At 41.8% G+C, this 23746-nt stretch overlaps 1 protein-coding gene across 3 annotated transcripts in view; it reads left to right on the forward strand.

Annotated features, from left to right (window-relative positions):
• The first annotated feature begins 3450 nt into the window (after nt 1–3450).
• LOC133135669 (regulator of G-protein signaling 6) overlaps nt 3451–23746 on the forward strand; it is a 110012-nt gene continuing 89716 nt past the window's right edge. For 2 of the 3 annotated variants that reach the window (XM_061252857.1, XM_061252875.1), the window contains exon 1: nt 3451–3583. The gene's annotated coding sequence lies outside the window, so the exon portion shown is untranslated. Of the gene's footprint in view, nt 3584–16036; nt 16404–23746 lie in introns of those variants that run through there. The other variant, XM_061252866.1, reaches the window with a different exon arrangement.

Consider the following 23746-nt stretch of genomic DNA (forward strand, 5'->3'; position numbering starts at 1 on the left):
CATATCTAGAATTCTTTTCCACAAATCCTAAAGAGATCCTTCGCATTGTGAACATGGCATGTTGTTTTCTAGGACTTGGGAGAATACTCCAATCCAATGTTGCAGGCCATACATTGATCTACAGATTATGTCCTTGATTCACATTTGGTGCCTGATAATAATGCCACAGTTTGTGTGATTCTTAGGCTTAAAATGACTATTAATTAAGTCACAATTTCTTCTGCTTTACCTTATCTTAAGGATTATTTGCGATATCTTCTCTCTGAATCAGCATAGTTGGTTTTGGAATTTAGAAATCCTGCTGAAGTATATCTCAAAAGCCAAATTACTGTTCTGAAATTCACCATGTTTTGAGCACCTACAGTGGTGTGGAAAAGTGTTTGCCTCCTTCCTGATGTGTGTTATTTTAATTATTTAAAAAAAAAAAATTTTTTTTCATGTTTGTCACACTTAAATGTTTCAGATCATCAAACAAATTTTAATATTAGTCAAAGACAACACAAGTAAACACAAAATGCAGTTTTTAAATGAAGGTTTTTATTATTAAGGGAGAAAAAAAAATCCAAACCTACATGGCCCTGTGTGAAAAAGTGATTGCCCCCCCTGTTAAAACATAACTGTGGTTTATCAAACCTGAGTTCAATTTCTCTAGCCACACCCAGGCCTGATTACTGCCATACCTGTTCTCAATCAAGAAATCACTTAAATAGGACCTGCCTGACAAAGTGAAGTAGACCAAATGATCCTCAAAAGCTAGACAACATGCCGAGATCTAAAGAAATTCAGGAACAAATTAGAAAAGAAAGTAATTGAGATCTATCAGTCTGGAAAAGGTTATAAAGCCATTTCTAAAGCTTTGGGACTCCAGCGAACCACAGTGAGAGCCATTATCCACAAATGGCGAAAACATGGAACAGTGGTGAACCTTCCCAGGAGTGGCCGGCCGACCAAAATTACCCCAGGAGCGCAGCGATGACTCATCCAAGAGGTCACAAAAGACCCCACAACAACATCCAAAGAACTGCAGGCTTCACTTGCCTCGGTTAAGGTCAGTGTTCATGACTCCACCGTAAGAAAGAGACTGGGCAAAAATGGCCTGCATGGCAGAGTTCCAAGACGAAAACCACTGCTGAGCAAAAAGAACATTAAGTCTCGTCTCAATTTTGCCAGAAAACATCTTGATGTTCCCCAAGACTTTTGGGAAAATACTCTCTGGTCTGATGAGACAAAAGTTGACCTTTTTGGAAGGTGTGTGTCCCAATAAATCTGGCGTAAAAGTAACACCGCATTTCAGAAAAAGAACATCATACCAACAGTAAAATATGGTGGTGTTAGTGTGACGGTCTGGGGCTGTTTTGCTGCTTCAGGACCTGGAAGACTTGTTGTGATAAATGGAACCATGAATTCTGCTGTCTACCAAAAACTCCTGAAGGAGAATGTCTGGCCATCTGTTCGTGACCTCAAGCTGAAACGAACTTGGGTTCTGCAGCAGGACAATGATCCAAAACACACCAGCAAGTCCACCTCTGAATGGCTGTAGAAAAACAAAATGAAGACTTTGGAGTGGCCTAGTCAAAGTCCTGACCTGAATCCTATTGAGATGCTGTGGCATGACCTTAAAAGGGCGGTTCATGCTCGAAAACCCTCCTATGTGGCTGAATTACAACAATTCTGCAAAGATGAGTGGGCCAAAATTCCTCCACAGCGCTGTAAGAGACTTATTGCAAGTTATCGCAAACGTTTGATTGCAGTTGTTGCTGCTAAGGGTGGCCCAACCAGTTATTAGGTTTAGGGGGCAATCACTTTTTCACACAGGGCCATGTAGGTTTGGATTTTTTTTCTCCCTTAATAATAAAAACTGCATTTTGTGTTTACTTGTGTTGTCTTTGACTAATATTTAAATTTGTTTGATGATCTGAAACATTTAAGTGTGACAAACATGCAAAAAAATAAGAAATCAGGAAGGGGGCAAACACCATTTCACACCACTGTATGTACACACACTTTAGCTTTTGGGCCCCCCTCCCCCCCCCCCATACAATACTTGATCCACCATCAGCCGTGAATTGAACATATGGACCATGGCGTCAAAGGACATGTCCCCAATTATCCACACTCATCACCAGGGGAACTCAAACAGAAAGGACACAGTGTGTGGTGACCAGGATGGCCAAGTTCTGGTCCTCTCTGGATGCAGATGTGGTTCCCTAGCAATATCCCCATCGGAGTGCCATGGCGACACTTTCTAATGAGCTCAAGATTCTGTTGCTGTGGTAATGAGGACAACCTGACCCTTGATGCTGTCATCTGTGTGCCTGTCTCGTACATCAAGACCTATATGCATACATGACATCAATACAGCAGCACTCCTACAATATCCACACTGCGTTTAGATTCCCTCCACCGAGGCCCTGAAAAGGCTGACTCACAGCTATTAAATGGAGCATCTTAAAGCTTAAAATCCAGTTAATCTTCTGGGACCCAAGGGTGGGCATACAGCAGCACATACAAAAAGGGAATTCTGGGATACGTGCTTGGCAGATACAGATGGATATGCTCAAGTCGGAAACCTTTTGAATTCCAAATACTCCATTCTTATTCCATGAGTCCTCAAAAACTAGTGTACAATACACCCAACGACACCTCTGTATTACCATCAGACATATTGCACTGCATTCCTATGGGACTACCATGAATTTGTATGGGTTCATGAGAGACCTAGATTCAGTATGTTCTCCAATGTTCATGCATTCCAGCAGAAGCCTCTTTCTGCATTAATCAGTGCAGTGGATTTCAGTGTGAGGAGCCATAATCTTCTGTTCTGCTTCCAGGATTACTGCAAGAGATAAATGCTTGGGAAGACTCCAGGGCCTGAGATGCTAAGGCACTTCTTACTGAAGGGAGTAAATATTTATTGATCACTTGTAAGCAAACTTGAAAGGAGAGCTTATGTTGTGAGAAAAAAGCGCTGGGCAGACCACAAATGCAGCGAATGTATTGATTTTAAAACATGTAAGTCTTACAAAGAACACAATCCTCTTTAAAGCCACAGGAAATGGAAACCTTCAAATGGTAATATAAACAACCGCTCCAGAAAAGATCATGTTATAAGACGTTTCTATAGTTTCTGTATGTATTTGTTCTTCCGTTGCTAACGGATTGCTTACATTTCCAGTCATGCATATAGTCCTAATACAGGCAGAGAGATCAGCAAGGTTAAAAAATGCATACGGTATCTTTTCATTCAGTTGAGTACATACCACCTCTTCACGATTTCATTCCACCTACCTCAAATGGTCACCAGGTGGCACTACGTGGATTTTTCCCACTTAAGCCTGTGATTTTTGTAATGCGGACACCGCACGCGCAAGTTTAACCAGACATACTTCGAATGAACCTAATATAGGCTAACCAACTAAGTCCAGGCCAAACAGCCATGCTGGACTGATAGTACACAGGTAGCGTAACGTTTGTTTGGATGTATCGTTAATCCATATTCCCACTAAAGGATTGCGACCCTTTTTGAACCCGGAATCTCAATTAGTAGCAAGTCTCCAGCGGGTGCAAAATAGCTGGATTTAAGGTAAACAGTTTTGTCTAGATGTACCATGCGCTTAGACCCATATCAAGCGATATCCCTTTTTATTTTGAGAGAGAGGCAGAAAAAGCATCTGAACCTTCCTTTTTTTTTCTGTTTACAGAGCAGTATTAGTCATTGTGTAGGGCTGTAACACCACTATCGTAAGTTCGCATGTAATTTAAAAACTAATATTTCTGGCACAAAAACATTTGTTTTCCTGCATTGTGTTGTTTTATGGAACGTGCTTCGGTAGACAACAAACTGCACACACCGTGCAGGAGTTCAGCAACATTTGCATCCTCATATTTCCGCGGCATATCCTATCACCCGGGCTTATTTCCCCGGTCAAAAACAGCAACACCAAAACAGCTTTAGCCTAACTGGTGTGCTTTTTCTGATTTAGTCGTCGACAGCTTCCCCGCTATGTTCCAGAAAAGTAACCTCAATATTTTACAGTGAGGCGTTTTATCTGCAGTCTGTCTGGCTCCACTGACTCCTTATGGCTCCCTAACGCATTCTGCTGACCCTGCAGAAATAAACACATTCGATTGCATGGGTAGGAACATTGCAGGCTTATTTTGGCAGTGATATCAAAATGTCTTCAGTAGGAAGGCCTACTGCATCCTCCATTATTTTGTATACATATAAAGTTATGGTGATCTGAACATTAACTAGCTATTACATTGATACAACCACTGAGGTGGAGTTAAATAAAAAGTGGTATCTGCTTTAATCTGTTTGTGGGATGTCAAATTATGGCAGAATTACACTCAATGAAAACTTTATTAGGTAGACCTGTACAACAGCTAGGTTTTAAAACAGCTGGTACCTGTAGCTGGTTGACCAGTTAGACCAGGTGTAGTATACTCGACATGGTTTGGCCAGCTCAAGATATGTTTTGAAACAGCTGGTCACTGTTATTTCAAGCTGGTCATAGCTGGATTTTACACCAGGGTACTTAGTTTGTGAAACACTAACGTTTAAGTTATTTCATAATTTCTATCCTGAAATGTATTAACACAAAGCAGAATTGGCTCATTATCATTGCTTTGTCTGCATTCTTCATTATCTACAAAATGGTTTGTTTTAGCAGCCACATGTCCACACTTTCACCAATTATGAGTCTACTTATTCACTTCAGCCTTGGTTATGATTGATCCCTTGTTTAAAACTATATTTTACCTATACGCAACATGATTATTTTATTATTTTATTCTTCATGGCATGTGTCTTTCTGATATAATGTAGCATAAGGGAGTAAATAATCCCTGAAAATATGAGAAAAGACTAATTACAGCATACACTTTGGCACCCCAGCACAATAATTGCAATTTTAAAGGAGTTTTTCATGAAAACAATTAAATTAGCATTCTCTCATTATTTTCCATCAATTAGTAGGCTAATGGCCTACTCACAGAATCGCAGAATGACTCAGCATTTAGTGCAGTAAGAATGAAGTGATCAGGACTGTGGTTTTCGATTTGTAGTCTGTTGTCTTTTCCACCCATGTAGCATTTAGTGATGTGCTACTGGGTCTACAAATTTCTGTTTTTATCTATTCCTGCCTTTGTAAAAGTCAAACGTTAATGTCAACAGTTTTCATCCAAAATCCAAATCTCTAGCAAACAGAGAGCAATGCTGTTTCCTGAACTATTTGCCAACAGTGCTCTCAGCACAGCTTGTTGTAACTTGAGAAATGTTGAGTCATGGCAAGGTAAATGTTGACTTGTTTTTTCGATGCAGCAGGAGAATAAAAAAAAAAACAGCCAATATTTTAGCCGTTGGAACTGAAGAGTTGTTTTGATACAGTAAATAAACAGTTATGCAGGTTGACACTTTGATTAAAACAGAATAGATTAATAATTGATAATTTTGTGCACAAATGTTTGTTTCCCCCAGGACAGACTGGCCAATCAGTAGCACTGATTACCTGGGAGAAAAGAAAACCAGTGCTGGATTCGGATTTGAGGGCCAGAATAGATGATCCCTGATGTTGGGGAAACACTCCTGTTTCTCCCTTTCTCGCTCAGACATGCATATACCCAGGAACACTGGCTCCCTGAATCCAAGGCACTGCCCCAAGTACCTCCCCCATAATGTCACCCAAGGGGTTCACTTTAGTTTCAATTACATCATAATGTGATGTAAAAATGTTTTTTTATTTTTTATAAGCACATTGTCTCATTCAAGTGCACAGAAATATTTTCTCTCCAAATTATTTGGGCAGATTCTGACTTGAAAATACAGCCATTTGTTGGCAGCTTAATTTAATGCTATTGCAAATATATAGATTTTTAAGGGATACATACACTCAGTGAGCACTTTATTAGGCATTTATTAGACTTATTTTTTTAGACTTATTAATTATTTAGCTGCTGTTCAGCCTATCCACTTCGAGGTTTGACGCAGTGTTTGTTCAGAGACGCGCTTTTGTGTACCACTGTAATGTAATGCATGGTTATTTGCGTTACCTTCCTGTCAGCTTCAACCTTCTCCTTTGACCTCTCTCATTAATAATTAATTTGTTTCTGCCCGCAGAACTGCTGCTCCTTGGATGTTTTTTGTTTTTCTATCAGGAGGTCAGCAGTTTCTGAGCTACTCAAACCACTCTGTCTGGCACCAGCAATCCATGGTCAAAGTCAGTGAGATCACATTTCTTCCCCATTATGAAATTTGGTCTGAAAAACAGCTGAACCTCTTGACCACATCTACATGCTTCTATGCATTTAGTTGCTGCCACATTATTGGCTGGCTAAATATTTGCATTAACAAGCTGGTGTACAGGTCTACCTAATAAAGTGGTCACTGAGTGTATACTGGCTGTTGCTGGTGTGCTCATTTTCTTGCATGCAGCCTTGATCCAGTTGCCATTTCCGGGCAGTCTGATAGCAGTTACTGTGTTTAAGCACTCTGGCTGTCTCTTAAGCTTCTAAATGGCATATACTGCCTCCCACAAGTGGTCAAAAGCATTCTGATTATCTTATTTGCATTTGAAAGCTTTTATGGGCAGAATAACTGCTGGTAATGCAGATGGTTTAAAACTCAGCCCTCGATGTGTAGAGGATCCCCAAGATAGCCTTTGGTAGCCTCAGAGAGAAGACGTGAGATCTTGCTTCTTTGTGCTCATTTTATTTCCTGTGAGAGGATGCTATGAAATATGAATACTCATAGATGGAGATCAGAGTTTCATCTCTTGCTCTGTTTTACCATTGTGCGGCCTGCATGACTATTTGTGCTCGACAAGCTTTGGGCAATGGGACTCCAGTACATAAGCACTTTAATCTTCAATTGTTTCTTTTGTCCGGGTGAAAATGGGGTCATGGGTAGTACCAGGGTATGTGGAGGGCACTGGAGGACATGTATCTGGGCACAAGTTAAGACTGCTGTTAGAAGTGAACTAGGATGGTTGAGTTCCACTGCAGGACATCCAAGCATAGCTGAATAGGAAATAAGTTGGTCTGTCTTTGTACAACAGGAGGCACCAGGTTCTTTTCAGGGGGTGCCAGCTTCTCAGGGGGTGCTATTCATACAGAGCATTGAACCATTTTCCACAACATGGGTGCATCCCAATACTCAAAAAATGTATCTTCCATTTCCTTCACTAATCTCCTCCTCATACCTATTTGGAGGTATGGTGGGAGGGGACAGGCAGAGGAAAGGCGGATGCGGTCTTCAAGCATTGGGATGCACCCCATCTTTCCTGTACCATCAACTAATTTTCTCTCGGAATATATGGGGGGGGGGATTTGCATAATCTTCACTTGCATAACCTCATCCTATCACTGCTGTTAATGTTGGTGAGAATATATTGGCTAATATCTGTAGTACGTATATGTGTGAAATGACATGAAACATTTAGCCTATTTTTGGCAGTACCTGTATTTACTTCTGCTTAAGGGAGTAATTCATTGCATGTACTGAACTTCTCTGTACATGCATAATCACTACACTGTATTATTGATAGCTGTGACCTGTGACCTTATGTCAGTCAATAAGCCCAAGTATTTTTTTTCTAGGAAACGGTTTCAAGTAATGCTCATTTGTCAATTATGTGGTAACGTGGCTTGTTTTTGTTTTTTTTCATTTCTGGTCAGGTAAAAACCCATTTCAAAATGATATACTTTCTGGACAATCAGTAGATGTTATTTGAAGGTATGAGACTTTTTGAAAACTGACTAATTGATTTCAGGGTCATTGTGTATTTTCCTTGAACACAGATGTATTCTGAGCTCTCTCTCAGCAATAGCACCTGTGTCGCTTTCACTATTTGTCCACACATACAAAGTGGATGTGTGACCCCTGCAGAGCTCCATCGACATGGAAAAGAAAAGACACATTCTGTGTTTCAGCTCAGTGCTTTTCTCTCTTTTCAAAGTCTGGCACATTGAGGACATTATCTTCGACCAGAAACTGTGACTTAAATGTACTTCATAAGAGTAATATGAGTACATTCTGAGCTCCCATTTGCAAACGTTCACCAGTCAGTCCATCAGTTTTCAAAAGGAGAAGTATGCCATATTCACTAGCGTAGCCAGAGCTTCATCAGGTGTTGCATTAAATTAAAAATGCGTCCTTCTGCGTAATTATGGTTTCTGTAAATGGAGTGAATCATCTGTGGGTGAGTGTCTTCACAGGAAGGGTTTTTGGAATTCCTAACCTCCTTTGGGCTGCCTGCTCCAGTGTGCTGTAATATGGTGCAGCTGACCGCTGTTCTACACTGGGTCAGTATCGACGGAAAGCTGCCAGTAAGGTTCAGCAGGGCGATGGATCAGTCAATCATAATCCGAACTCCCAAACTCATCACGCGTGTATGCAGAAGGTATGGCAAAACCGCAGTTCTGCTGCAGAATATTGTAAGTGAAGCACATCCACTCCAGGGTGAACACCCCCCCTCCCCTCACCCCATGATTAAAACCCATTTAACAGATAATGCTGAGTGGAAATTGACGGGAAGTGATGGGAGCTCATCAATAAATTGTTGAACCTGCTGTTGAAGCGCTGCGAACGATCGTGGAATATTTCATGTCAAATGCGATGACCTCGTGATAGATTAATATTTCACCACTGAAGAGCCACGGTGAATGGGGGGCCTTTCAATAATTTAGCATTAATGCATATTAAGCCTGCCTTGTTTAATGCTGATTAGATTTGCCTCTGCACTTGTAAGTGGTGTTCAGGAGGCTGTAATGGTGTGTTTGGCAGATGTCACACACCTGGGGAGGTGTTGACTGCTCCATGGGTCACTCCTCTGGAAGCAGCTGCAGAGGTACGAAGGGTTGGAGGTTTCTTCTCGTCTTTACCAGTGTTGTCCACCTGAGATTAGGACCAAATCAAAGGGATGTTGGAATAGCCTTTTTTGAGAACCCAATGGTACTGCGTAAGTCATGTGCCTGGTTTTGAGCAGGTAATAGTTTAGGTTGCATGCCTTGGTTTTTAATGGTATGGGCTGCAGACCCTGGTTTTGAGTATTGATGATGAATGTAAAAAAATGCCTCATCGGCCCAGCCTGAAATGTCACCAAATTAACAAGTGTCTGCTTTTATTGTGTAGGCTACAGTCAGCTTCTTCCAGATTTTACCTAGCAGTTATTCTGCTTCATGAAAGTGATCTTTGATGGAACATAAATATAATTAAGATCAGATATTGTTTCTGTCGGTCGATGAGTTTTAAAGAAGAGAAGAACATACGGACTGATGCAGATTTAAGTTCACGTTAACACATTATCTTTCTGTAGCACTTATTATTCTTATGTTAGCGCATAACTAGCTATCTTCAAGCCATACCACACTTATCTAGCTTATAGAAGGGGATCTATTAGCCTACCTCTTGAGTTTAGATAAATAGTTATTTATCTGCTTGTTGCTGATGGTCAGGTTCATATCCAAAATTGCAAACCCAATACCTTTGTGGAGAATCAAATTGATTTTGGCCTTTCTATATTGTTAATGCAGTCAAAAAGTGACTGAATAATGACATCGTCAACACTTCATTTGCATTCATTTGTGTAGACTAGGCTGTTCCACTTACGAAGAACAATATGGAGGACTGAAAGGAGAAGTGAACGGAGTCACATCTAACACGTTGGCTACGAGAACCATAAAATTATATCCAAGACCTTAACATGCATCGTTGTTATGAGATAATCAATGTTATTCACTGCATCTGTGAGAATGCTTTGGCTCATTGGTTTATATATAGAGCCATCGGGTTCCTATTGGAACCATTTTTTTTTGACTGTATAGTTTTGGTTTGTCTGTTGATTCCTTTTGATGAAACATGTTTATCAGATTGGAAAAAAATATTTGACCCACATTGAACAAAAATTGATGTACAGTTTGAGGACCTTTGGGGAGTGGGAGCTTTGATTCACACTTGAAAAGTGGTTGAAGCCTGCTTATGCACTGTATAAAGATGTGTCAACTCTGCTCCGGTTTAGTATTCTGTCCCCTGTGTCGGGGGTAAGATGGGGTCCAAGGAATGCCTCAGATGAGATGACAGCTGTTTTGCCGTAGCAGTGGACCTTTGCCCTCCAGTTCTTTCTACATTGGATTTGTTACTTTGAAAGACACTTTAGCTGAGGACAAGCTAAATGGGAATGGAATAAAGGACATCAGTGCTGACAGGAGAGAAACTCTATTTCTGTGTTTCTGTCAGCCTGTCAAACTGAGGCTTCTGGTTTAGGATCTGAAGGCTGCCGACAGTAAGAAGTGCCTGGCCCTCAAGTGTAAATGAACGATAATATGAGCACATGAGGACACGATCCTCGTGAGTGTCACGATAACGAATGTGACATCATACGGAAGGTGACTAGGAGCGTCATTATCTGTTTTTCCAGGGCTCAGAGGTTCTCTATGCTAGAAGTTTATATATTGACAGATAATGTACCTTCTCTGGGGAGGCATGAAGCAGTATTGATCAGGACACTCAAATGTTCGCTCTCTTCCTGAAATCATCGGTCTCTGTTAGTGATACAAATGCCACTCATACTCCGCTTCCTCTTCTAGGGCTGGTGTGGCGAATAAGCTGTTGCCTTGAATGGCTAATTGCAATGCATTAGGCATGACTAATTGAAGCAGGAGGATGACTCAAATGATGCTGAAGGAAGAGATGTGACCACATAGGATGGGACAGGAATGGCTTAAGGAAGGGATGTCTTCACCAACAATGCTGAAATTTTGCTCCCCGGTAACAAAAGAGTAAGACTCTGCCCTTGATTCCTTCCACAAGACCCTCTCTTTAAGATTACAGTTCTGCTCCAAAAAGTACTATAACGCTGTTAGGCTTTCAGACTTTGTGCTCCACACTGGAAAGAGACAGAAGGAGAGAGAGTATTGCCTCTGGCCTTGCAGTCCCCATGCCAGGAGATGCCCTCACTCGTAGCTCTTTGATTGGCACAGCGGTCCGGCGGTGCCCAATAAAAGGGAGCCGGTTTGGAACACCAGAGGCTTGAAAAAACAAACTGGAAGAGATACAAGGGGAATCTGTGTTTAATGGCTGCCTGTTATTTTAGGGAAAATGGGGCAAGGGTTTTCTTCAGCCTTTCCTCTCAGCTAATGTGCTGCACAGTCTGAGGCATGACAGAATTGTTTGTGATGGATCACCCTGTCGAACGAGTCCCTTTACCCTGGATTCCGCTTTGTTTTTTTCTGGGTATGCACCTCTATTAGGGGTTTATTTCAGACATTTTACGAGATGCAGGAATGTGATATGTGGTAATCTGGGACATTCTTTTGTTTACTCAATTCTCTCTTATATTACACAGCACATTGCAGGTGTGTCTTTTCTATAAATAACATGAGCAGGCCTTTTCATTCTAACGTACTGTAACAGTTATGCCTGTTATGTGGATCCGTTATACAAAGCATGTTGAAATTGTGGCTGTTGGTAATATTTTGTGTTAAAACTGGATTGTTGAAGGCAATGGGGACATTTTTAGGCCATCACCACTTGCAGAAAGGATAACTATAGAAGAATTACAGCTTTGATGACTCCCAGAAAAACCTATCACAATTTCCATTAATCACTCCCAGAAAGCTAGAACATTGCTCTTCTAATGTGTATGTTTTTCACTGGATTAGCAGAAGCAGAAATAAGCTGTTGCTTGTCTTGTCTTCCTCTGAGCCATCAAAAGCAAGCTTGTAGTCCGGTGGTTTTATGGTTCGGTTAAAGACAAAGGAACAGCTCCCATTGTGCTCAGCCGCATTAAAAGATCTCAAGTCCACAGAGCTACTGTATGCTGTTGTTAGTTGTAGGTCCAATTATTATTTTTCTTTGCTAGAAGTGAATGGGCAGCCAAAACATGGCCATTTGTACTAAGACAGCTGTAACTCATGATTGCTTTATGCAATCATCACAAAACTTGGTTAGTATCTTGAAGTCTTAACCTGCTACTGCCCCATGAAATTTAAGATCAGATGGCCTTCGGGGGGGTGCTCTAGTAACAACATCAGCAACCATTTTTATTTTCCGCCATTTCGATTTTTTTCAAAAACATTTTTTGCTTCCACAAAGTTAATCTAATCTTCACCAAATGTGACACAGAGCATGCTGTGAGTAGCCCCAATAAAATCTGTGCCTTTTTTCTTGATGCTTCAAACTGTTTGTCCATGACATGTTAGTACATTTTTGCTTTATTATTAATTTCCATGAAGATACTGCCTTCTGAGAACAAGCTTCTTCAAAAATTTCCCCCAACCCAGCTGGTGCGGTGGTCCAGTTATTTCCACAGCCTGAAAATGAAGATCCTGGGTTTGAATCCAGCCAGGGTCATTTCTGTGTCGGCTTTGCATGTTTTGCAGGTGCCTCTGTGGGTTCTCTTTATTGCACTAGATGCACTTGAAATCGTCTTGAAATTTGGTCCATGTGTACTAGCAACTTGCAAAACTTGGTGAGAATTGGCCAATTCAGGGAACTTCAGTAATTTATCAAACTTTCAGGAAGTTTTGTGTATTTCCTCCTGAGACCAGGCTTCTTCGAACCATTATTCTAAATCTTGATATGTTACAATGTGGCTGACAGCCAATGAAAATTGATGTGGGCGTACCTTATCTGATGAATTCTAATAACATCTGAAAGCAAAGTTGATTCATGCAAAACTGGATAGATGTCTTTATCATAATATAATAAAGCAAGATTGCCTCTATGCTTTGATTCTACTGGGTCAAATAGTGGCCCATTTCAGGAAAAAATTAAAACAATCTGCATAACTCTTAAACCAAATTACCCAATAACTTGAACATTTGCATGCTATGCCATGACCAAAAGTCCAACCATACAGTATATGAGCATATATGAGCATTCAAGAAAAACAAAAACTTGAAAACGAGAAAATAGTCTGCAAGAAACCAGTTTCTGCCAGGATCCTGGTCCCTATAGATTGAAATTTTGAATGGTTGCCTTCCAACAAGGAGGTCTCTGGTTCAAATCCAGCCTGGGCCCTTTCTGTGTGGAGTTTACATGTTCTCCGGTTGTATCTGTTGGTTCACTTTATGGCAATAAATGGACTTAACAAGTCATCTTGAAAATGTGGCCCATGTGTACTACTGCTCCATAAAAGTCTCTGTGCTTGCCAACTGCGGCTATGCTGCTTGGACCCCGTCAATCGTACTATATTTGTACCTGTTATTAGGGGGAATTTCAGCCACAGTAGTACTGTTGCAGTGTTGAATGAAGATGCATGGCAGCATTGTCCGGCTTTAAAAGAGGAAAACTAATGAGGTTTCTTTGCCAGGTTTATATTTCCCAGCGAGATTCTTTCATCTTGGTGCCTACCCCCCCCCCCCCTCCTGTTTTGCTGGTACCTCTGGAGGTTTTTAATCAACGATATGGCTGTTCTCTAAGAGCTTGAATCAATTAAACATGCTCACGCTATCTCATCATTTCAGCTATGTATTTTGGCCCCTAACCTTAAATATACAGTATGCATAACGTTTGGTTAAGCTTGCCATCAAAGGGTTAAAAATAAAGGGTTAAAAACAGGAAAAACAGGATTATTTTATTTCAGTGAGAATGCTGTCCCTTTGATCAATACGTTCCATGTGATTCCAACTACTGCGGTGAGTGAGACCACAACAAAGCAGGGAACAAAATACTGCTTAATAAATTGGCCTCTCTGACTATAGATTTGTCTCTGGCGGTAGATTTGTGCTGTCTCACCCTATAGGCTTGTTACACTGGGGATGTTGCTCTGCTTGGGTAAAAACCGTATTTATATTCATATCAGTCATGTTTACTTTAGGGTTTTTAATTATAAAAAGTATAAATGAAAAAAAGAAAATGTAACATCTGAATAAACATGTACTGTGCGTACTTTAATGTATGAATATATGAGTGCAAACACTACGCTGTTTACTGTTTCCTGAAACAACAGACACAATGACAATTCCAAAATGGCTTCCTTCCTATTCAGTTTTTACAAACAATTGAGTGCAGATGTATTATCATTTTATGACATGCGCTGTATACTCTTTCATAGTAATGTAGCAATATAATACAATATACAGACCAGTGTTTGGTTCTTAATATTGCCGTGGCTGGATACAGACTGTCTGCACTTCCTGGCTTCTGTGATGGCCCCCCAACTGCCCCCCACTGGACAGTAATGAGGCCCACCATGGGAGCTCTATCCACTCCGGACCCCCAGTGGGGGAGTCTGACAGCTGTCACACGTCCTCAGCAACTGGCTCTGACTGGACTGTGCTTACCACAAATGACACATCGCCGCAGTTTTCAGTATCAGTGCACCAATTATAGTATTAGTCAAGTAACTTCCTGAAAATCAGCGGAAAATATTTTTGCTGAGAGGACCATTCCAGGTTAAACATATATAAATATATAAGTTAAGTATGAAAAGATATACTGTTCATTTGAGGTTGTCTACCAGCAATGAAAAGTTTTCCCTGCTGACTGGCTTTCCGACTGCCAGTTGTATTGCATTATACGCTTTCATCACAAGATTCCATTCAAGTTAAAATACTGGAATTTCGAAAGAGGACTAAGTGCAATGCTTTGAGATAATGAAGGAATGGATAACCTCAAAGGTACAGCTTGGGTAAAATATCTGCTGTCCAGGGTGCTGAAGGGAAAACGCGCTTTCAGCTGAATAACAGTTTGCTTAACCATTCTGTATTCTACATGTGCAGTGAATTCTAGCTTGAGCATTCTGACACAAACTTTCTGTGTGTGTGTGTGTGTGTGTGTTTGTGTGTGTGTGTGTGTGTGCTCATCTGTAAAGTACTTGTGCCTGAGGAGATTGTTAATTTTATTTAGATAGTGTACTCGGTATAGGCAGTTGATCTAATAAAATATGCTTTTCTCCTGTCTGTGTGTGTGTGTGTGTGTGTGTGTGTGTGTGCGCGCCCATGTGTATATTATGTGCCAGAGAGGAAATTTCTCTGGGGACTTTGAGAACTCATTTTTAGAAATACAGAAATAACAAATTACTTCAGCCATTTCGGTTTGCCATTTCAGCTTCAGTGGTCCTGGAGCATCTCCTTAGAAGAGCACACACACGTACTCACACCCACATGCACATACACTCACTCTCACACACACACACACACATGCACATACACTCACTCACACATATACACTCATATACACACACAGGCACACGCACAGTCACATACTGACACACACGCACACACATACAGACAGGAGGAAAGAGAGAATACATTTCATGAGAACTACTGCCTGTACTGGCTGCACTGTCTAAATAAAACAATATAATATAAAATTAAGATATATTCATTCTTTATTAATTGACAAAACTTGTGATATATCCATTGTACTCCTGATTTGTCCTCATTAAGCAGCAAGCATGGCAACCTAATACTAATACTATTTGTTGTGCTAATGATAGTAGAATCAGAGCAGTACTGTACATTAGCATCGCCTGATGTTTTTGTTTTTGAACAGCCTGTGTTATTGGCACACAGATCTGATGTTTTGTGGATAACTGCGGGCTCTATTTTTACAGCATGCTCTAGATGAGAGCGCACGTGCTGTTTGTGGAAAAGCAATGTTTGAGCATGAGGGTTTTTGTATTCACTATCTCAATTATCACAATGCTGTTATTCTTCCTCCGGGCGATTATGCAGAATTTTTGCATCATATGTCTCTGTTATTCTCCTCATATTTTATCCCGCTGTGCTGCTGTCCAGAATTTAAAACTTGGCCCGAGACGGCATTTAAATCTCCTATAAAAATATTCTTTCTTTCAGCATCAGTGGGCGCTGCTGTAATATGTTCAGGAACCCCTGCCCTCTTTTCTTTCTCCCAGAGCATCCCAGTATCTCTCTCTCTGTATCTTGCTCACTCGCTCACTCTCTCTCTTTCTTGCTCTCTCCTCTCCCCCACTCCCTCTCCCCCCCTTCTCGCTCTCTCTCCCTCGCTCTCTCTCACTCTCACTCTGCCTGTCTGCCTGTATAAAATCCCTGCTCTGTTCCCTCAGAGGGCTTTGTGGCTGCACAGAGACAGTGAAGGAGACATACTCCAACCACCTCTCTCTCTCGCCCTCTCTCTCTCTCTCTCTCTCTCTCTCCTTGCACACACTTGTACACGCGCGTGCACACACAGACGGGCACATGCAGGATTTTCCTACCTGACCACTGAGCTCCACGCCAGCCACCCACCCTGGGCAAACAGGACTGGCGAAGAGGAGTACTGCAGCAACCAAACCCCTGTACCAGCTTTCGCCTCTTCACAGGTTTTCCCTCTTTTTTTTTTTCTTCCTCAAGCCAATTAAATCATGAACCTGCGTTTTTCTTGTTGCTAAGGGAAGTAAAATAAAGAGGAGTGGACAAGGCGTTATTTTGTTGCTAAGGTAATGAATGCTTTATTAAGCAGTTCTTGGATGTGTCAGAGATGTTGAATTGCAAAGCTGGGCTCTGGGGTGAGGATGTTTACCTTAAAATTGCACGCTTATTTTGCTTGCGGTACTGCATGGATTGTTGTTTCTTCAGAGAGCTTCCGGACACTTTGACTGAAGTAATTCACTTTGCTGTTAACTGTTTTCAAGGAAAGCTGAGTGGTGTTGTAGAAGTGGAGGAAAGGAAAATTGCTGATTATTTCACTATGTTTTGGTTCTGTAAGTGTGCGTTTCTCTTTGCTTGTTCACTCCCACAGATTTGAAAACATCCTCTGTGTCAACCTGGAAAGTGAGATATGCATGTTTTGGCAAACTGGCACAGCATATAACCATTCTTGAATGGCAGCAGATTGATGTTTTACAAATATGTTTACTCTTATATTGTAGTTTATACAGTATATTGTATTATAGCATTATACATTGTGGAGTAGGACTTTATCCCTGATTGCCCATGCTACTGTATATGCAATAGGTACTGGGTTTGGGGGTGGTAATAGCAAGGCTACAGTTCTTAAAGTCAGGAAGTGCTCTGTGACTATGCACACAGATGAGTTTGTATCAGAGGGACTACTTAGACACTGGCTTTCTTGTATCTCCTGTGGGACCGATGGAGGTAACACACTGACTTGCATACACTCAGGCTTAGATGCACATGCACATGTACACCGACGTGCATACACACACGTGCGCACACGCATACACACGAACGCCTAAATGCGCACACGTGCAGATGGGTGCTAGCAAGCTTAAATGTACATCCAAAAGCACAAACGCACACACAGTGCTGCGTGGGGACAGATGTGCAGCGACGGTTGATGGTGAATCCGGCTCTTAGGCAGCGGCTCCGGCATCAGGGGTCCGGCACAGCCGTCCGGCAACGCTCCACCTTCTCTCACAGAAACCCTCTGCCTGCACAGCATCGCCAAGGCTCTCGCAAGCCCATCATTAACTCTTAACAAATGCCTCCAGATTTATGAAGCCTCATATGTCCCGCATTATTTCAGAAGATCTGTTTGCTAGCTATTAATCTCGACGCGTTTGACAGTCTGCAACCATTAGGACGAGGAAAAAAGATCTGCGAGGGAATCCCAGGTGTCTACATTTCACTGCTTCGCAAAAGGCTTCTGTTGGCTGATGTGCATTTGAAAGAGGCATACGAACACAGCCCTCAGTGCTTCATCTATGTACTACAGCAGGGATCAACCAATCAGACCTTCAATTCCAAATCCAGTCCTGGTTTTATTTTCTCCTCGGTGATTTGCTGAACTATTAGTGCTACTGATTGGCCAGAGTGTCTTTACATCCGACTACCAGGTAAAGGAAGGGTAGAAAACCAGCTGTTCTCAGCCCTTGAGGACCGGGATTTCATGATCCCTGTACTACTCTTAAGTCTGCTCTTCTCTTAAGTGGACTCACTTTGAGGTTCCACATAGGTGGTTGAAAGTCATTACTGGAGCTTCGGGAAATTGCATTAGAAACACAATGTTTTTTGAGGGTAACTGAAAAAAGAGGAAACTATTCCCTCTTACTGACAAAATTAAGGTTTTTTGATTCCAACTTAACTGAAGACCAGGCAGGATGAGCCGTGTGTTGGTGATGAAAATGCATGCTAACAGTCAGAGTAACTTACAACCTTAAGTCCAACGTTTTCTCAGCATTCTTAAAATCCTGCTAATATGACAGATATGTTGTGCGAATTCTGCATTAGTCTTTACCTGTTTCCATTATTATGGAGAGAAGCTTCTTTATCTTCTCTTGCTTCTCTCTGTCTCTCAAACTCACACATACACACACACACTCACACACACACTCACACACAGTTAGACCTGTTTCATCCATCCTGCTTTATGCACCTTCAGGCGATAACAGTCAACTGAGATATTGCAAGCAATAATGCACCTGGGCAGGACGACTTGCTCTGTTGACCAAGAACATCACAATGGTCTCTGTTTTGTTCTGTTCTCAGTTTGGTTAGTTCAGATAAGCTGAATAGAGAGGCTTCTGTCGAAGCCGTATATTACTCAAGTGAAGAGTATATACAAGAAATCATTGTCCCTGGGTCACCTGTGTTTTTCACACAGCACTGGTGATTCATGCGTTTGTTATTTTCTGTGATGATTATTTTCTAGAATGTTCGATCCTGAATTCACTGTTGAAATGCCTTGACTCATGCCTCAAGTAAGGAGTTCATAGTTGACTTAGCTTTGAGGAAAAATTTTACAGCTCTCTCTTTGTCCTCCAAAATTCGCAATATAAACCTAAGCACTTGCATAGCCTTTGTTTTGGCAAACATGGAGTTTAATATAACAATTTAGCCTCTCCTTGGTGTTAATTGTTTTTGATAATTCGGGGCTTTCAATGTCTGGATGAACCATATTCATGCAGGTGTTGGTAGCAATGTAGTGTAGTGGTTTTGAAACTGTGCTTGTAGTCAAAAGGCTTGATTTGAGTCAGGCATTGCCATTTTACCCTTGAGAAATGTACAATACATTACCTGAATGGCTTCTGTAGATATCCAAGTGGAAAAAATGAATAAGGTGTCAAGTGTGATCTACATTACATTACTAGGTACATTGTATGTACGACATTCTGGATAAATGGCGTCGACCAGGCAAATTGCTAGTGGTTCTTGCTGTTGCAGCAAAGCTGTCATTTAGAAATTATCTCACAGGGTACCTTGCAGGTTTATTGGATACCCAATGTATTGATGGCCGTTCTTACATGAATTTACTTGCATGGCTTCAACTGCGTCATCTTTGTTTATCTACGCACATGTCATTAACACCACTGAAGTACTGGATGGGAAATCAGAAGAGAGTGTGGTTTGAAAGATAATAGCTTTTCTGGCTGTAGACCAGAAGGGGACTTTACTTATCAGTGGTGCTGGGTTGTTGCACTTGAATTTCTCTGTTTGCTAACAAGGCAGAAGTGAATTCATGGCAGGGCCTAACCAGACCGAAGGGGGAAAGAAAATCATTTCGAGGAGAGAGAGGTCCATGTTTTCCCTGCTTTGTGAGGAAAAAAAACTTAAGAGCTTTATTTCTGAAACTGCTGTTTATTTGTACACTTGAATGAACAAAGATAACTTTCACTTCCAGGGTTGATGTATTTAACTGGTTGGTATTCACCTCACTTTGATACATTATCCTACCGAGGCACTGTTATCAATGTTGTGACAGGTGTCAGGCCTTCAAAGTAGAAATGCAGTCCATGAATGCATAATACGGAAATGTCAACTGATAAAGCTAAATGGAGAGAGAGTGTATGATTCAGCTTGTTGTCAATGTTGCTATTCAGTACGACACATTTGTGCATTTGTGTGTGATATGTAAAAATAATTGTCACTAGTCTCATTGTACAAGGCTGTGTAGGGACTACAACTTCCACATTCCCACAGGAGAATTCTGCGACGTCCACCACGAATGACGTCTAACTTGGTTCAGCCAATCCCGTAATGGCGGGAGCAATAAACGGTCCCGTATAAGAGCAAGACACATTCTTGGGATCTCTCTTCTGCTTCTTCTGTTCTTCTGCTTCTTCTCTTCGACGCACCCCTTTTGGCCAGTCGCTTCAGCTCATCTGCTCCGAGACTCGGACAGAGGCTGAATGCTGCACAGCGCACTACCAGGCCTACGGACACACCCAGTTACCTCGCGGTAACTACGTGGCCTATAGTGAGTGGAAATTGTTGTACGCGGAACGCTACATCAGTTTACCCCAATAAAGCCCAACAACGAAACAGCAACGAACTTTTACACCTGGAAAAGGACCAGCGGATCAGACGACAACGCGCTGCTAAGACGGGAACACCCCAGCCTGCGCATCTCTCCCGGACACCATTCACAGCACCATCGCCGCTTCTACAAGGACAGCATGTCTTTTGGATCCAGCAATGCGTATGGACTCAGTAAGAAAACAAACATTCAGGCATAGCCAGTGTTTAGTTTAGTCTTAACTGTTTTTGTGAATCTGTGTTTCAATATTTACCATCCAACCATTGTAATGTGTTTGTTTAGCTACATATATATGTACGTGAATTGATTCGCCGTCTTTTGCGCATATATAGAGTAAAACTACGCAAGTAGTCCCTTCTCACAGCTAACTCTAACTCATTACCACACCCAGAACTCTAGCGACACGCGCGCTTGCGCGCGCCACACACACGCACACACACATACCCAACTAAATTTCCCTACTAATTCCCGTTCGTTTATCTGTTATGTGGTTGTATGTTTGTTTAATAAATATATTTTATTAAACCCCGGTGTCCGTTTTGGAATCGCATAGACATGAGAGCCGAGTTAAAGCAGTCTTTCGAAGAACTTCCAACCTTCAGGTTTTTCAGGTATGTTTAATCATTAGTATTGGTTATTTTAATTATTAATTAAAATACTAAATTTGTGGTTAGATATTCCTGATAATAGTAATTTTATGAGACTGATTACCTTTTGCAGTTATACTGCTACACAACGTTTAACTGGCGCCCCGGTTTCGTAGAGAGTAAAATCCCTGCGAGTCCCGTGCGAGGACCCCTACATATTTTGGTGCCCCGTGTGAGGAAGACTAGCTTTGGCTCAAATTTCATGTCTTGTGACTTCATAACGAATTCCCCTTCCTAATTTGGAGCTCTGCGTGAGAAAGACGAGCTTTGGCTCATGTCACGTGACTCCAGAACGAATTCTCGGCATTCTTTCTCAGCTAAATTGCCACCAGTGCAATTTTTTGAAAATACCGCTAGATGTCACCCTTGTACCATTTTTGAAAGCCTGCATGAGCCGCTTTCTCAATATACTGCCCCCTCGTGTAACATTGTGGCATTACATTCGTAATCTTACACGGTAGTTTGTTGATTGGCATTTACCTTCCGGTATAATACGTATTATCAATAATAGTATTATTAGCCGCACTGTATTATTAATTATAATTACTTTGTCAAAGTAATTTTAATAATTAATTAAATTTTACATTTAAATCCAAATTTAATTGTAATTTCAACCAATCACATTCTGGTATTTTGGATTAATGTGATCAGCATCACAGTTCCTATTTTACGGTCTGAATATCCGCCATATGTTCGGTCATTTTGCTGTTGTTGCATTGCAGTACCGCTAGTGCAACTCGAGTCCCTGTGTGATGCTATAGCTACCTTGTACTATAGTTAGAGAATATTCAAAGAGCGTTTTAAATTTTTTATCCTTCATCACAACTTGTATGTTGGATTGTGATTTTGGTGAACAATTCATTGCCAACTTTTAGGAGCTCAAGGCCCTTGTGAAATAGTTAACTTCAAGAGTTCCCTCTTAAGTTACTGATTCAGCTTTTAGCTTTATTTGGCGTGAGATATGGAACCCATATCTATTGATGAGTACCTTTCCTTTTTAGCCCAAGGTTTAGCACCTGGCTACGTAGCTTTCCTAAATCAGATGAACCTCACTGATTGTAGGAAAGAAATGTTCTCCTTAATCAACGAGAAAGGTCACTCCCCCACCCAGTCAAAAGACCCAATTCTAAGTTGTCTGGTCTTGAATTTTGCCAGACAGATTAGTCTTGCTCTTCAGAGCAACAAAAACTTAGAATCAGAGATGGCATACCTCAAAGGACAACACACCAGTGTTTTACTTGAGCTTCAAACTGTTGGCAAGAAAGCAGTACAATACTTGCGTGATCTGCATTCAGCCGAATCAGATCTTTGTTCCTACAGAGAGGAATTATTTCAGTTGAAGAGTGGATGCCACAAGCTACCACATCCACTCTCTTCTGTAAGCCTGCTCTCTCAGGCTTGCCCAACTCCAGCTTCTCCTGCTTCCTCCTTACACCACAAGGCGGGGGAAGGGGGGTCACAAATTGATTCGGGTTTGTCAGATCCCGGTTCCACAGCTTGCTCTGATGGAGACTCGTCAGTCTCCTCAGATTGCAGTGCTGTTGACCACCCATGCAATGGTTTGCCCACCTCTTCCCTGGAGAGGGAAAGGGGGGACTCCATCCCAACGGTGGTCCATCTCCGCAAGGGAGAAACAGTCAGGCAAGTACAGGACTGCACCTTCCATGCCCACCCCTCTCGTGAGGAGGTCAGGGAACCCTCCCGTGGACACGGTAGAGGAGATCTAACGTTATTAATTGGGCACACAAAAAGCAACGCTAATCCCGCTAGCTTTCCCTTTATAACTGAGAGGATAGGTGACAGCTCTGTACAGTACACTGACAGTGACAATTCATCTTCTGCCAACCATTGTGAGAATGACTGTTTTGTAGCTCCGCCCCCTAAACCAAACCGAGGACGTCGAGCTCCGCATGAAACGCATTCACATTCAAATGTGATTTCAGGCTCTCCTTCTCCAAACAGGCAGACTAGTGCAACTTCACATGGTCTTCGCTTTGAGGAGCTAGAGGCCATGGCGAAGTATGTCCACACATTTGACCCCAAGGACTCTGAATTTAACATTCAGAGTTACTTGAGAGAAGTTGACTACTGTCTCTCGGATCTGCCCAGGGCAACCGATCGAGAAAAGGTACGACTTGTATGGAAAACCTCAACCAGAGAGATCCATACATTTATGGAACAACTTCCACCACAGGTTCGTTCCAGCTATCCCAAGGTTTGTGAAGCGTTGGTAGCTGAGTACCTGCCACGGTTTGATCAGGCCACAGCCATGATCAAATCTGTGGAGGTTAAACATAGCCGTACAGAAAGACCAAAAGACTTTTACCAACGTCTTAAACATGCTTTTTTCCAGGGCAGAAACGGACCAGGCTTTGATGAAGATCAAGCCTTCAAATCCCTTTTTGTGCACAACCTGCACCCCTGCGTCCGAACTCATGTTTCACTGTTTTCAAGGGGCCAGCACTCAGCCCTTGAATTAAGAAATGAAGCCCAAATGGTCTGGGACACTTTAAGGATTGTGCCCAGGAACGAGGTATTGGAAACAGCTGAGCACGTTGTTCCAACCAAGCCCGCCGGCACTTCCCAAGTTGCCCCATTAAAATCTAATGGCTCAAAACAACGGCATGTGAGTAAGTTCCCGGTTAAGAGCCACCGTGGTCGCTTCTCACACTCTGATTTCAGCCGGAATTGGAGAGAAGACCGACCCGGTAGGCCCAAGCCTCAGAGTCACCAGCATGACTCTGATAGGGAAGATACCTTGTCTGAAGAGAGCTTCTTCAGTTCCTCTGAGGACAACTAAAGCCTCTAACCTTTGTTCAGTAGTGTGTATGCCTTGAGTAACCACTCCAAAGAGCTATCTGGTCTTGTTCAACCTCCATCAAAAGACGTTGAATAAGACTGATCTATAGCCGTGGTC

The sequence above is a fragment of the Conger conger genome, chromosome 1 (genome assembly GCF_963514075.1).
Source record: "Conger conger chromosome 1, fConCon1.1, whole genome shotgun sequence".
Classification (NCBI taxonomy): domain Eukaryota; kingdom Metazoa; phylum Chordata; class Actinopteri; order Anguilliformes; family Congridae; genus Conger; species Conger conger.